A 16,767-nucleotide genomic window follows, 5' to 3' on the forward strand; every position below is an offset into this window, starting at 1 on the left:
TTGACTTCTTTGAATCTTTATCATTCTTCAAGAAACAGTTCGAGCACCATCTTCTACTTCTACATGGAGTTTTACCTGATCATTCCAAGGCTTTATGGCTTCCCTCCCTAATTACCTTATATTGTTTCTCTTTCTATCTGTGGGGGAAGCAGAGGTTGGGTCTGATATGCAGTACACCAATGAAGAAATGCTCCAAAACCCCTCAGAATATCTCAGAGTCCTAAAAGGTAGATGTAGCATGCCTAATGATGGATAGTGAGGTCAGAGCATAGTTTTACGTATTTATTCTGTATATAGTTGTATCCATATTTGTTGTGCCCTCGATAGAGTATACAGTTGGTGGATCAGTACAGAGAGTGCTGGGCCTGGAGTCAGTACGCCTTAGTTCAAATCCAGTCAAATCAGGTTCTTATTAGCTGTGGGAATCTGGGCAAGTCACTTTAACCTCTATTTGCCTCAGCTTCCTCAACTGGAAAATATGTATATTAATAGCTCACAGAGTTGTTGTGAGGATTACATTATTTGTGAAAAGCACTTAGTATAGAGCTTGACACATACTGAGCCCTATGTAAATGTCTATTCCCTTTCCTTTCTGGACCTAGCACAGTGTCTAGCATATTATGGGTACCCCATAAATGTTTGTTGGTGGATTGATGGTGGTCAAGGTCTATTTCAGCCCTGAATTTTTGTGATTTTGCATTTTGTGAGCACTCAGATAGAGAAGTGCTAATCACTGAAAGACAGCATGGCTTCAGCAAGAACATGTCATGCCCAGTTAAACACATGTCCTTTGTTGATAGTGTAAGAATGCCGGTAAATCAAGGTGATGAAGTACACATAGTATACTTATATTTCAGCAAAATATTTGATAGTCTCACAGGTTTGTGGATAATATGGAGAGAAATGGGGCTTGATGATCATAGTTAGGGTGATTTAGAATTTAGTGAATCAACATAATAATAATAATAATAGCAGCATTTATCTACTTTTAGATTTGCAAAGTACTTTTATAAATATTATCTTCTTTTATCCTCACAACAATCCCACAAGGTAGGTGCTGTTATTATTTCCATTTTATAAATGAGAAAACTGAGATAAACAGGGGTTAAGTGACTTGCCTTAGATCACACAACTTTTAAGGGTCTGAAGTGGGATTTTACCTCAGGTCTTCCTGACTCCAGGTGTACCTTTCTACTTACTGTGCCACCTAGCTTCCTCTACAAAGAGATATCTAATAGAGTGCTCTAGAGATCTGTCTCTGGTCTTACGTGCTTCAACATTTTTATTAATGACTTAGATAAAGACATAGAGTTTATGCTATTCAAATTCCCAGATAACAGAGAGCAGATATCTGCCACGTAGATAACAAAATTATCTAAGGCAATCTCAAAAGGCTTTCACAATGAGCTGCAATTCATAAGTTGAAAGCTAATATTGATCAAATGTAAAGTTTTACACTTAGGTTCAAATAATCAAGTTCATAAGTAAAAGGTAGAAGAGGCATAGCTTAACAATTTCTGTGGGAAAGACACAGACAGTATATGCTATTGAAGTTTCATAATCTAAATCTATTCATATACCCCCTTCCACAACAGATGTAGAATGTGGAGATCTTTGAAGTATTTGAAAGAAAAACAATAAAAAAGATCTAGGGCTTTTAATGGATGAGCTCAATGATAAGCCAATGATATAACAATAGTAATAAGTCAATGGTACTGGCTGAAAAGGTGAATACTATTCTAGGAATATTGTGTGCAGAATTAGGAAAATATTCATTCTACTACACCTTACACTAGCTAATATACATCCAGAATACTATGTTCATTTATAGGTAACTTGTCAAAAGAAATATAGTCAAATTGAAATGTGGCCAGAAGAGATTGGCTAGGATGGTGAAAGGACTGAACATATATTTTATAAGAATAGGTTGAATAAACTGGGGATGTTTACCCTGGATAAGCCAACACTCAAGGAATATATAATAAGTGTCTTCAAGTAATTAAAAGCTTTCATATAGAAAAAAAGGCATAAAGTCAGCTCAAATATGTGTTGGATAGATTTCTTTGATGCCAAATTTAAATTTTTCTATGAGTGATTTCCATCCTTAAACTTAATTCTTTCCTACCTGTCTACTCCTCTTACCCCTCACTTCCCTCCACATACTCTATGATTCAGTGGTACTAACCTCCTTCTTCTTCCTCACACAAGACACTTCATCTCTGGAATCTGGGCATTTTCACTGGTTGTCTGCATCTCCTTGTCTGTTCTCCCTCCACATCTCCTTGGCTTTCTTCAAGGCCACCTTCTGCCAGAAGCATTTCCTTGTCCCCTTCAGTGCTAGTGTCTTCCTTCTGAGATTATCTCCAATTCATCCTGTGCATATCTTTTTTGTATATATTTTTTTACATGTTGTCATCCCCATTATATGTAAGCTTCTTGAGAATAAGGACTATTTTTACTTTTCCTTGTATCCCTAGTGCTTAACAATGTGCTTGGGGCACATAGTAGGTGCTAATAAATGCTTGTTGACTTGATTTGGATTAACAGGGGAGACATCCTTTTGGCAAATTTATGGGAAGACATGACTGGGAGTCACCATGGATTGCCAGATGTAGTTGGGTTGCAATCTGCATTGTTGGAATCAATTCTCACATTGATGACATCATAGCTCCATTGGTATATTGGAATATATCATAGGTCTTGCTGCAACTTAGTCATAGAAACTGGATTATTGATATTTTTAAATAGAACCAAATGCCTACTATGAGATGCTACTCCAAAACATATCTCACCACTTCATAAGTAACAGGTAATAACTGACAAGCAAAATCTGATGGGAATTTGTATCTAAATCTTATGAGTACAAGATCCTTTTTTTCCCTTAGATGTACTCTGACGTTAACATTGTTGTTTTCCCTTTGTTCTTGAAGAGGACCATGACATCAGGAAGATGCTGTCATGACTTGCAAGTGAATTGGATTTAAGTGATAGAGGGCTGGCCAAGGTCACTAGCCTCACTTTCTACTTTGGAGACATCTGATTCCATTGGCAAGATATAGATCAGGATGACTGGAGATGGCCCTGTAGCCTTAGCATTACAGACTAATCGAAATAGTGACAACCTATAGTCAAAACACCTCTCTTCACTGACCATTCCTTTGTATTGTGTGCCTAAAGTTTTCTTTTGTTAAGCAGACATAGCCTTTTTTCCTTGGTACATCACAAAGATTTGGTGATAAAAAGATGAGAAAAACCATGAGTTGCTTGGATTAAAAAAAAAAAAGCTTTCCATGATGAAACTGGAACTTTTTGACTCACCAACATCCACCCATTCACTGCTTTAAAGTGTGAGAAAATTCCTTAGAATCTACTTAGGAAGTAGATTCTAAGGAATTAGAAAGTGAATAAATAGAAAACTTCCAGATGTTAATTATCTTAGGATGTCAGGAAATGAAGAATAATTAGGTAGTCAGCAGGCCTTTGAAATGAGCATATCTCTAAGTTACATATAGTAATGATACACATGAGACAAGGACTATAAATATTGGGAGGTACCCACTGAAGTCACCACTTGAGGCCATGAATATTAAAGTTTAAAATGCACAATCTTGAAAATAACCCATCATAGATATTCTAAAGATTTGCTGACTTCAAAATTTATGGAAACATTTTTTAAGAAGATAGAAAAAAATCCAAACTTATCTCTCAATTTTGAATATCATTCAACCAGCAAGTATTTCTTGTCTCCCTATGCAGAGCCTCCATACACAGAGTACTGTTATGGATGCTCTGTACTGTACCAGGTACTATATCAGATTGAAAGCCTAAATCTTCTAAATGAAAACTCAGTAGTTATTCTTGTAAACCAAAGTACAAACAGTACATTTTTAAAAAATGAAAACAATTTTAGGTGAACTACATAAGTATTCTGTGAATCTCATGAAGTATCTTATTACTTCAATTAGACATATAGGCCAGACCACTAGCCACAGTGCCTAACCTCTAATCTGTTTCCTCTTCCAAATTTTCATATTATTTTGAGGGTATCACACTCCTCCCAGTCACTTAGGATCACATATGAATGTTACCCTCATCTCTTCACTCATGCTCACCCTCCATATTCAATCTATTACCTAGTCTTATCATCTATACCTTTACAACATGTCTGTCATATGACCCCTTCTGTTCACTCACAAAGTCGCCACCCTGGTGCAATCCAGTGATGTCTAGATTATTGTAGCAGCCTGTGGGTTGATCTCCCTGCTTCAAGCCTCACCCAATTCATCCTTGACTAAGCAAACAAAGAGATCTTCTTAAAGCATAGATCTGACCTTGTCACTCACTCACACACACACACACACACACACACACACACACACACACACGCTCAATAAACTACAGTGGCTCTTACTACCTTGAGGATCAAATATTAAATTCTCTGTTTAGGTCTTACAACCAGCAAGATGGAAGACTAGACCTTTTCTCCAATCTCCAAATCTCTTCAAATCTCCACAGATAAAAATTATGTGCAAGAGATTAAGCAATTGCAACTATCTCTAAAGGCTAAGACACTGTAATGAGTTACTATCTTGATGAATTAATAGCAGAGAAGACTAATCACTAATGTTTCCATAGCATTCTTTCCCCCACTAACCCCCATGCACTGGCAGAGCCACATGACAAGACCCATAGACTTGTACTTTGGAATCCACCCAGCAATTTCCTTACGGCTTCTGTAGTCTATCAGTATACCTTCTTACCCCTGCTCTTCCCCACCATTCTGTGGCAACAAGCAGCAGAATTCAGTTCTTCCCTCATCACTTGCAGAGGCGGTCGAAGTATAAGAAAGAGGAAACTTTCTTTTCCTAGGGCAGCAACTTTTTGTGCTACAACACTGTTTAGCCAAAGAATTAAAGAAAATAGGGTACTAGGGCAGGATGCTAATATTTTAGTTAGGCTGCACCAGGCCTCCAGGAAAGGAGACTAGTATCTAGCTGGAGTCAGATCTGACCCCCCATAAGTGAGGCAGATGCTGAAGCCAGTCAAAAGTGAATTCCCCAACATGGGAGGAGACTAAGATAGCACTAAGGCCTAGCCCCTGAGAAAACTATCCTCAAAGAGGAAAGAGCAAAAAAAGAGTTACAGAGGAATATAAGAAAAAAATGACCAAAATTATCAAAGATCTCAGGAGAAAGAAAACTCAGTTTAAAAATCTAAGTATAAGTTTAAGATAAACCAACAGGGATGATATTAATAACAGTGGGGGAAACGGCCTCCAGAACATCTAAACAAGTCCAAATACCCCTGAATAAATATTGTAAGACAAAAAAAAAAATCTGATGAGAGAGAGGATCCTGAAAATGTATTTCCCCAAATGCATGGAACCACAGTAGAATGTTCCTGTATGGTTTAAGTGAGAAATAAGAATCATCAAATCAGAAAGGCCTATGAGAGAGAAATCTCGAGACAAATAGAAAGAAAAAAAAACTGAATCCGCAGTGACAAATCTCTCTAAAGAAAGAAGAAAGAACAATTTTTGGGACTAGGAATACAAATATACAGAAATGAAAAACAATTTGTAAAAATAAAAGTAAAATGTAGTAATGTGAAAAGAAAAGATGATCTCTATATAAGTAAAATGCAGTTAAGTGGTATAGTGGATAGAGTGCTAGGCCTGGAGTCAGAAAGACATCTTCCTGAGTCCAAATCTGGCCTCAGACACTAGCTGTGTGTGAGCCTGGACAAGTCATTCGTTCCTGCTTACCTGTTTCATCATCTGTAAAATGAGCTGGAAAAAGAAATGGCAAAAATCCCAAATGGGGTCATGAAAAGTTGGACACAACTGAAACAACTGAACAACAACATACAAGTAAAACATGGTCTGTACAGATAACTTAAAGATTATAGGTCTCCAAGACAGCATAACAAGTCAAAAATCTTGAATATCATGATATAAGAAAGAAAATAGAAAACTTCCCTGAACTTCAAAACACAGAATCCACAGATTGTCTTCAGAAAAGGGGAAAAAATGTTATGCTTCTAAATCCACAGAGTGCTTAAATTTGACAATTGAAATGATAAACAAGAAATTCTGCAAGAGATGGAGAGAAAGACCTTCAAATATAAAGGAAGGGAATTTGAATGACACAAGACTATGGTACACCCACCAGAAACTGCAGAAGGGAATGGAATAATGCGGCCAAAAGAGCAAAGAAACTCAAGATACAACCAAAAGTGAAACACCCTACTAATCTGAGCCTAATAATCAATAAAAACATAGTCATTAAACAAAAAGAGGCATTTGAAGTATAGTACAAAAAAAAAGAGGATATAAGGACATTGTTTGCTTTATAAAATCCTCTGTTTGGTTTTTGAAACACCTTTCTTATACTTTCTGGTCTTTTTACACTTTGCTCTCCCCCACGTACTATATAATCCAGCTAAATTGGCCTGTTTTGTGTTTCTACCACAGGATACTCGTGCTTTTTCATTGGCTATTCCCCATTCCTGGAATGTTCTCCCTCCTTAACTCTGCCTTCTGGTTTCCTTTCCTTTCTTCAAGACTCAGCTCAAAGGAGGTCATTGTATGATCTTCCTGTAAAGAAAGATTTTCCTTGTCCACTTTCCACTACCCCAACTACTAGCACTTTCTTTCTGAGCTCGCTATTTGCAATGTATATCTTGTATGTACATAGTTACTTGCATATAGTCTTCCCATTATAATGTGACCTTCTTGAGGGCATGAACTATGTCCTTTTTAGTGTCCTTTGTAGCTCCAGCACATATCACACTGTCCAAATGTAGTCATATTAATGAATTTTCGTTGTCATGTTGATTGTGATTTTTGTGAGTAAGGGGATAAAAATGGCTAGCCCATATGGCAAACCAGTTCACATCTATTAAGCCAAATGTCATCTGAAGCCAAACAACAGATATTTCTGGCCATGTAATTAGTAATTAAAATCTCAGGGAGCTTTTTGTTTTCTTTTAACCTTAAACTCTTTTCAACTTCTAAGCATTCTTTAGCTAAATGTGCTGCTGTGGAGTTCTGTCATTTATTATGGAACAACCTAGTAATTATTGTGTGAAATGTGCTTTTTACTGTAGTCTAGTTTATATTATATTTTTAGTGGCAAATTACTCTTTAAAATAAGATTACAGCCTAATTTGCTCTGCTCAGTCATCTGAAAAGTCACAGGATGAAAAGTGTGTTTCACCATATAGGAATTACTAAATCTACTTGGAATTGAAAATACAAGTTTTAATTAATACTGACATTTCTGAGCCATTTAAGAAATAGGGATTCAAATATGAGAAACTGAAAACCCATTTAGTATTTCAACAGTGGGTTAAGAAGTATCTTTATGTGAGCTCTTAAGAGGCCCTAACAGGTATGTATATGTGTATATACATACACACATATACACAAACATATACATATATTTGTGTATATATGCATATACACACACACACACACACACACACACGCACACATATACTCACATATATACAGATGTATAAATATGTACATAGGTCTAGGATAAAATATTTGATCATTACATTTTAATGAAATGGCACATAGGGACACTTGCCTATTGTTTTGAATTTTCTCAACAGGAGTATAATTGTGTTGTAACTAGGTAGATGTTTTTTGTTCCATGGTGAAAACCTGAGGGAACTACAAACCATCTAGTGATCCAACCAGAAATGGAGCATTCCAGACTCCATCTTTAGGAGGACATATGTCCTATTCTGATAGTATTTTCTTAAATAGTTCTAAGTTGAATGGCAAAATGGTTTACACACACACACACACACACACACACACACACACACACAGAGAAACATTCTCCCCAATATTTTAATACCCCAATATTTAAAGCCTTTTGTTTGATTCTGCTCATTACTTTTCCCCTCAATGGTCATGAGAGATATGTGACAGTTACGTAAACTCTGTAACATGGAGGAAAAATATAAAATTTCTCATCTCTGGCAATTCAAGTAAGCTATCTACTTCCCTGCTGAAGTATGATAGTCAGACATTGAGTTTTCAGATGCCATATAACTTATCCCTGATGGACCAGATGATCTCTAAATTCTTTTTGAGCTTTAAAATTCTGCTGGCCATAGAAGCACATTGAGAAACAAGGACTAGAAGAAAGAACATGATCAGAACATGAACATGACAAGTTCAGACTCATGACACCACAGGAAGGTAGCAATAGTCCAGGAAAGAGAACATGGTCTGAAAGTATTGGGCAAATGAGCTAAGTAATAAAGAAGGGAGTCTCCCTGAGGAAAGTACTCCATTGGTACCAGTTTGATGGTTCTAAGGGAATCACCAACATAGTGACAGTCTCCATCAGTACAGAACATCTAGACATCCTCATAGGGTGCACATCTTACCATTACCCTCCTGTGAATCCCTTTCACAGAGAGTCTATCCAGAATTCTGGGAATTTTCCTTTAGGTCTCTGGACATTATATGTGTCCCAATAAAGTTCCCAAGCTATCCCTTTGTTATCTCTCACTCTTCCTAATTTGTCAACTTGTCTCCTTGTCCTGCTGCATATCCATTTGAGAATATATTTTTATCACTTTTGTTGAATTATTCATCATTCATTAATTGCTACATCCTATTCACATCCTCCCTACATATCTCCACTGTCCCTTGAGTGATATATGACTTTAATTCTCCAGGGATTTTGGTATTCTATAAGTAACAGCCATGTAACATCCTTTGAAGCATATTGACATTGAAGAAATATGGTGTTGAAGTGCTGAATCTTTTCTTCAGGAAGAAGTTTGGAGTCATTAAAGTATCCCTCAGCTTCCTAGACCCAACCTCAGCTACTGTCCTCGTCTCATGCTATTCTGATCTGAGTTCCTTGTCCATCTAATCTATTCAAGATATATATACTGATGGGCTATCCATTCAACATATATATCATGGCCTGTGCAACAGACATGTTTTACCTATTTTAATTTTCCTATATGAATAGTTAGTCAATCAAGCAATATCTACTTATTAAGTACTTAGTATGTTCTAGGCACTGTACTAATCACACAGATGACCAAAACATTCCCTGCCCTCAAGAAGCTTACTTTCTAGTGAGGGAGACAACATATTCATAAGTCATTACATAAAAGATAAAATACATATTAGGCAAAAGGTACTATTAGAACTCTTTTGAGTGATTATTGATTTCAACTAGGAAGTTCTTCGATGTGTGGGAAGTTGATGGAATCATCACAATATCATCCAAAAACAGAAGCACCTGAAGGATCTCACTGTGGAAACAGAATCCTTCTTTTTTCTGGACTCTCCATTGGACATCCACCATGACAGTGCAAAATGTTTTACCAAGTTCTATTCTTTGACTCATTTGAGTCTTTTGCAACTGTTAGCTCTTAATGAAATCATGCTAGAAGGTCTTTAACCACAGGGAAAGATTTTTATTTCTTTTAATCCTTATGTTTATACCTAGTGGTTTACGTGGTATCTGGCAGATAGAGATGCTTAAAGAAAACCTGTTGAATTGAATTTTTATCTTTTGGGAAAAGGGGGGCTTTCATTGGTTTGATGTAATTTGTGTTTTAGGAGAATGGGTGGGAAAAGAATTTTTACTAATCTTTTTAGGTCTATGGAAGTTTTCTAAATTTTTTTTTCTTATTTAAAGGAAATATATACTTACAATCTATTTTTAAATAAGATGTGGGTTTAGCCAGATGGAGTAACATGAGCTACAGCCACAAAATAGGTGATGATGTTTGAAGCAGCCTTTGAAAGCCTATTCTATCTAACATTTTCCCACAGAAATTTGGTCAGGGCCACATTCTTGCACATGAGATAACCGAGAAGTTAATGCTGTATAAACATCACAGTGTGGTTCATGAAGGGTGGTGAGTTTACAATCCTTCAGACTCTCTGGGAAAAAGTTATCTCCAAGGAAACTCCCTGTTTACCCTTCACTGGCAGAATTGTGTGAATGGAGGCCTTCCACCCTGTCCAGACATGACTCTCGCCTGGACATGACTCTCCCCTAAGGGCGCAGATGCTGTGCTCTCCCAGGTGCAACAGAGACAAAGCTTGGTCAATAAGCAAATATCCCCAGCAGCTCCAACACAAAGCCTCCAGGCAAACAGTATTTTATTAGCTTTCAACAGGAACTGGATGTCCATGGAATTTGCCCCCAAAGTCCAATACTATCCTAAGAAATAAAATCTTTCAAGATTCAAATCTTTCAAAGTTCAGCCATTTGGAGTAAATGCCTGCGAGTGAGAATAGTTAATAAAGGTGATGAGTGAGTGGTTGGGAAGCAGGGAGGAAAAGAGAGACAAGGAAAGAGCTTTTCTCCACAGAGGAAACAAACCTTTGAATCCTCTGTGTCTTAGAAAATTTGGATTATTTATAAACCATTTCCCCCCTGCCTATCACCCACTGATCTGACAAGCAGAATTTAAAAACTGTGCCAGAAAGGAAGACCTGGTCCCATACAAATGTGCTCTAATGGTTATATGGATCCCTAATCTCACCAGTGTTGGTCCTGAAACCCAAAGGGTGGCTCACAACCTAACCCCACCTTCTCAGCCTGTTCAACTCTTGTCTACATCTTCTTATAAATCTTCCCTAAAGGTCTATGAGAGAAAAAAACTAGTGAGAAAAAGGAATATAGAAAAAGTAAATGGAAAAAAAGAACATGATAAAGAGGAAAGATCACTGGCTCTGGAGTCAGAGGAACAAAATTAAAATCACCTTTGATGTTTCCTATCTGTGTTGGGATAGATGGTCTCCAAGCTCCCTTCTAGCTCTCTCTCTGTCTGTGACTCTATGGTCTGATGAACAAGCAAAGGTCAATAACCTACTTGTGACAAAAACCTTGAGGGGTGGGGCAGGGAGGTGGACAATGGGATTCAGGGCAGCTTGATTCACCAAACATTTAAGTGTTTTCCTAGTTCAAGTAATATTTATAGTGCTTTCAGATTTACAAAACACTTTGTGTTTATCAGTTTAGTAGATCCTCACAACAACCCTGTGAGATAGGTTCTATTATAATCCCACTTTTACAGATGAGGAAATTAAGACTCAGAGGGGTTAAGTGTCTTGATAGACACAACTAGTTAAGGCAGGATTCAAACTCAGGTCTTCCTGACTCCAGATCTAGCACTCTATCCACTATTCCAAACTGTGAAGCACTGTGTCAGGCAGTGAAGATGCAGAGATATAAATGAAGCCATGCCTATCCTCATTATGTTCAGCCGAGAAAACTCAACATGGATCCAAATAAAGAATAATACAAGGTAAATTGAAAGAAGAGTCTGCAGTAATCACTAATAGGAATCAAAAAAGATTTGAAGGAGGAGTGGTACCTATACAGAACTTGGATTGAAGAAATTCAAGGCTTCCTCAGGTAGAAATAAGGAGTGCATTACAGCAAGAACCTCCTTTTATATTTAGTACAAAACTTAAGAGACATTTCTTACAATATTCGTGTATTAAAATTGTTTCCCCCATAATCAGAACCTGAGGAAATGCCCTTCCAGGTAGAAAGGGAATTCTAGGCATGAGTAATTTTACTAAAGGAATATTTCAAAGGTGATTATACTCTCCTAGGTAAGAAATTTCACCCTTTTTCATTTGTAAAATATAGCCTAGAATTTCAGTTTCCAAATAAATATTGAATAATAGATTCACACTATAGGAATTAGGAGGAGTAGTGAAAATAGGGACAATCTAAAACATCATATAATCCAGAAACTATTTGTATTTAGAAAGACATTTTGTATATACCTATGCATCTGATATTCAAGAATCTATTTCAGGCAAATAAAGTAGCCACAGCATGATGTCTTCTGTGGTGGAATCCAGTATTTATCCAAAATAGGACCTACTTTCTCAGACTAAGGCAAGATTTGTTCTCTCTCAAACCTTTCCAAGTAAGGTGGTTAAAATGGTGAGGTTTCAAATGTCTCCTCATGCAAAATAAATCTAGAATACAGACATCAACAAAGCTATCATAACTCAGATTGACTATTGCCTATTAGCATCAAGTTCTTTATAACAGCTTTAGGTGTTCCACCAATACCTCAAAGTCCATATGCCCAAAGCTGAATTAATGGCCTTCCTACCTTAAACCTGATGCTCTTCCTAATTCCCCTTTTTCTGGTGAAGATACCACCATCTCCCAGTCATCTACGCTTGGAACCTCTGACCCTCTTTGACTCATCCTTCTCCTGCACCAACTATATTCCATCAATTTCTAACTCCTGTCCATTTCACCTCCATGTAGCTTTCACGTCCATCCCTTTCTTACCATTCATGTGGCCACCATCTTAATTCAACATCAATATATTAGCTTCCTGGCTAGCTGCCATGCCTCCAATCTCTCCCCTGTGCAAAGCATTTTTCTTCCAGCTGCCAAAATAATCTTGCCCAGTGATGTTCAGATCATTTCTCCACTCAACAACCTTTAGGGGCTACATTTTGCTTATAAGATAAAAAAAAAACCTGGCATTTAGCATTCTCTACAACCAGGCTCTAACCTACCTCTCCAATTTTATGTAACATTATTCCCTTCTTTCCCACATCAGCTTCTGCCATTTCCCACCTTCATGCAGTCCCAAAAGCCATCCCACAAACCTGGAATACACTCTTTCCTCATTGCTACTTGCTCAACTACTTTTCTTTTGAGAGCTAGTTCAATGTAACCTTCATTGTTTCTCACAGCTATGTTTTTCCTCCCCTCTAAAATGTTCTGGAGCATTTGGAATGTCCTCTTTCCTCTGACTCCCTTCTACTTCATGTAACAGTTGTATTCCCTAGTAGAAGGTGAGATCATTAGGGACAATGACTGTTATTTTTCAGTTGCACCTAGCATAATTCCTTGGATATATTAAAAATGCTTATTGAATTGAACTGAACTGAATTGAATTGAATTGAATCTTAAAACTGGTAGATGACTTTACACATCATTTAGCTGAGAAGCATATGGCCTAGTGGGAAAAATATTAAACTTGGAAGAACAACTAGGTTTTCAGTCATTCCTTGGATACTTACTAGCTCAGTGATCATGGGCAAGTCATTTAACTACTCAATCTTCTTCAGGACCCTGAACTCAAGAGCCTTGAGAGTAGCCATGCTTCCAGCCTAGTCCCTTCACCTATCTAGCAACCCCTGTGGAGATACAATCCAGCAACTGTCCCTAACATAGCTACTGAAGACCTAGAAAAGAAAGTTCTTGCCACCAAAGTCTTTGGAACTATAAAATGGTTCAACATCAGAAAATTATGATTTTATCAGAGGACATGGCATTACAAAAGAGTCACTATCATCTGCATTTGAGGAAATTGAGTCTCAGAGAAGTTGAGTGACTTGAATAGGGTCACACCGCTAGCAAATGTTAGACTTAGGTCACCTGACAAAAACTCTTCAGATTTTTTTCCTCTGAACCATAACCAGTACACTAAGAAGTAGGCACACAAATGCTGCCAAGCTCCTAACCAAATATAATACATGAAAACACCATAGGAATCCTTCCCTGGCCAATGTGAAATGATGGATAATGGAATAAAGCCCCTTATGAACCAATCCTAAGTTCCCAGAGAAAATTAGACAATTTATCCATTCCATACTCTTGTGATAAGCAGCAGTGGAAACTGAAGGAATTGGTAACCAAAGATAGTAGGGGTTCAGCAATATTTAAACTGTCCAATCATCCTAGGGAATCTGTCTATCTAGATTGATAACTAGACAGAAATACATCAATAGATATAACAATATAGGTTGATATGTTGAGAGAGAGAGAGAGAGAGAGAGAGAGATAATCAGCCTCTGGAGTAGACTAGAGAGGAAGACCCATTGATAGTAAATGACTCCAAGTAATGTCTTGTTTGACATATTGATGGAGTCTTCTTTAGATATGCATTTGTTATTCATATATTGGATGAAGGAATTACACATATCAATGTCCTTTTTCACAGGTAATTTTTTCACCATTGTATAAATATCAAGTTAATGTGGACCAGTCATCTTAACAGGCTTTCATGGGTGACTTTTTAACTTTTCAGCTGACATAAACTTGTAGGAACAGAGATGATTTAAAGCTGGAAGGAACTTTAGAGATCTAGACTAGAGAAGTCAAGGGGTTATCCAGGGCCACATAGAGCTGGAACAGAGTTCTATGAACCAATTTCTTCTGATCCTGAGTGCAACACTCTTTTCAAAACACTGTACAACCTTTACATTTAAGTCATAAAACATGGCACAATATAGAGATAAAAGCACAGTCCAAAGAAAATATAGCTTTGTATCAGACTCAAGTTGTACCACTTACTGGCTATATAACTTTGAATATGTCACTTAACCTAACTCTCAGCATATTTCCTCCCTGACAAACCAAAAATATCTCTGTCCCACCTACCACATGTGACATCTCAATGAGGAACTCTTCTTATCAAATCAGATTGTTGCTGTTATGGTTCAGTCATTTCTTCAGTCATGTCCAATTCTTCATGACCCATTTAGGGTTCTCTTGGAAAAGACACTGGAGTGGATTGTCATTTCTTTCTCCAGCTCATTTTACAGATCATAAAACTGAGGCAAACAAGTTAAGTGATTTGTCCAGGGTCACATAGCTAGTAAGGGTCTGAGGCCAGATTTGAGCTTAAGATGAGTCTTCCTGACTCCAGGCCTATTACTCTATCCACTGCACCACTTAGCTACCCTTGAATGACTTTAATGGTCTAAATCTTATAGTCTCAGAGATTTGTATAGAGTACTGAGGGGTAAAGCGACTTGTGTTAGAGGCAAAAAATGAATCCAGATCTTCCTTACTCCAAGGTTAATTTGATATCTAGTATGCCACAAAGCCTCTTGGAATTGTGATGTATATTACATGAGAATTGATATGAAGTGTTTAGCAATCATAAAATGCTACATAAATGTGCTTTTATTATTATTATTATTGGTAATGATAATTGCAATAAATGTACCAATAAAGAATCACCATTTCCCACATTCTAATCAATAAAGTATTTTTTCTCTGTATTGTGAGTGTTCATTGATCTCACTATCATTGGAGGCTATAATAATGCCACACTCCCCCACCCTCTTTTGTGATGTCAATTTGTTTGGTTTAACTCATTTTCCAGTGTTTTTCACGTTATGCATGCTACCAATTGGAAAATAATTTTAAGGTAACATCACATTTTGATTCTCCGCAATCATAAAATCAAAGATGACTTAGATGAGAAATTTATCATAAATGAAAACACCAACAACACTAATGTCTGCCAAAGTTTATTAAAACAAGAAATGCCTACAACATAGAGGAGGCAATGGAGAAACTCCTGATAAGCAAAGATGGGCTGCTATGAATCCAGAAGAGCATATGGCAGCAGCTACTATAACCTTTACCCAGATCTATGTAGAGCAGGACAAGGGGATTCCATAAAGGAAGCCCAGTCAAACCAGTATGATCCCTACAGTAGAGCTTCAGTGACCCTGGGCAAGACACCTTCTCTACCTGTGCATCTGTGGTATGCACGAGAACATCTTATCATTTCAGAGACTGGCTCAGACACCTCCCAAATAGCCTGGAAGCCAATGATGAAAGGAAAATGCTTGGTAAGAAGCCAGATGGTGAAGAACTAATTGTAAGTGAGTCTGTTATAAGTGATTCAGGATCCAGTATAGAAAATGACATGGAGCTCTGGGACTTAAGGCAAAGACAATGAATTTGTAGCCCTGCCAGGAAGACAGTGAGGCTGAGGTTGAAGGTTTGGGTAGTTCAGGAAAGTTTTCCCCACAACATTGAAACCATGACATTTCTCAGGAAAAAGAAAAAATCATCTGCTACCTTCAAAGAAAAGCAATGGAACCTCCAGCTTGTGTTTCTAACCAAACAATGAAAATTGAGTAGCCAAGTCAATGCATAAAGCAGACAAAACACCAACAAGAGTTACAGAAACATTTTCCTCAGTATGAAAGTTTCCTAACTTACCATTAGATTACAAGGTCTTTGAAAGCATGAGCTATCTGTGTTTGCATCTCCAGCACAATGCCATGCAAACCATAGGTGCTTAATAATAAATGCTTATTAGATTGACCCCTAAGTCTAACCGATGAACTGTCTCAAAAGGACTGGGAATCTTTTAGAAGAGGCTAGATGGAAATTTGTCACGTTGTGAAAAGAATTCCCATTCAAGTAAAGATTTAAACTAGGTGACCTCTAAGAGCTCTTTATACTCCAAGATTCAGTGATTCAAAGAGCATCCTTTTAAAAAATAAATCACTATTAAGCAAACAGCCCAATTTATCTTATCCTTAGGTACGTTGCAGAAAGGTTAGAATTTATTATTTTGATTTAATTTATTTTAATGGATTTAAATCTAGATCTAGAGAACACACACACACACACACACACACACACACACACACACACATACACACAAAACACTTAATCCACTCAGGTTTGGAACTTCTGCCCTAGAGCTAAGCTTAGTGAATGAGGAGAACACTGCACACTCATCTAGCACACTACATGAAGCCAGCCCAGGCCAAGGCTTCCCACCCAACTTCCAGCAGTCTACCTAGACCTTTGGCCATATGTCCTGCCCATTCATTTACCAACTCTTCCCTCACTTCCTATCTCTTGACCAGGGTGCAATAATCAAATCAATACTGCTAAAGCTTCTCAAAAGGTTGTGTTAACTGAATGCTCTGTGAATCAACTGCCTACTCTAAGGAACAACTGTCACTGTGATTCC

At 37.4% G+C, this 16,767-nt stretch overlaps 1 pseudogene; it reads left to right on the forward strand.

Annotated features, from left to right (window-relative positions):
* Positions 1 to 807: 807 nt before the first annotated feature.
* Positions 808 to 15,920, forward strand: LOC110203567 (centriolar and ciliogenesis-associated protein HYLS1-like; annotated as a pseudogene).
* The last annotated feature ends 847 nt before the right edge of the window (positions 15,921 to 16,767 follow it).

Source organism: Phascolarctos cinereus, unplaced genomic scaffold (assembly GCF_003287225.1).
Source record: "Phascolarctos cinereus isolate Bilbo 61053 unplaced genomic scaffold, phaCin_HiC Scaffold_7;HRSCAF=346, whole genome shotgun sequence".
NCBI classification, from domain to species: domain Eukaryota; kingdom Metazoa; phylum Chordata; class Mammalia; order Diprotodontia; family Phascolarctidae; genus Phascolarctos; species Phascolarctos cinereus.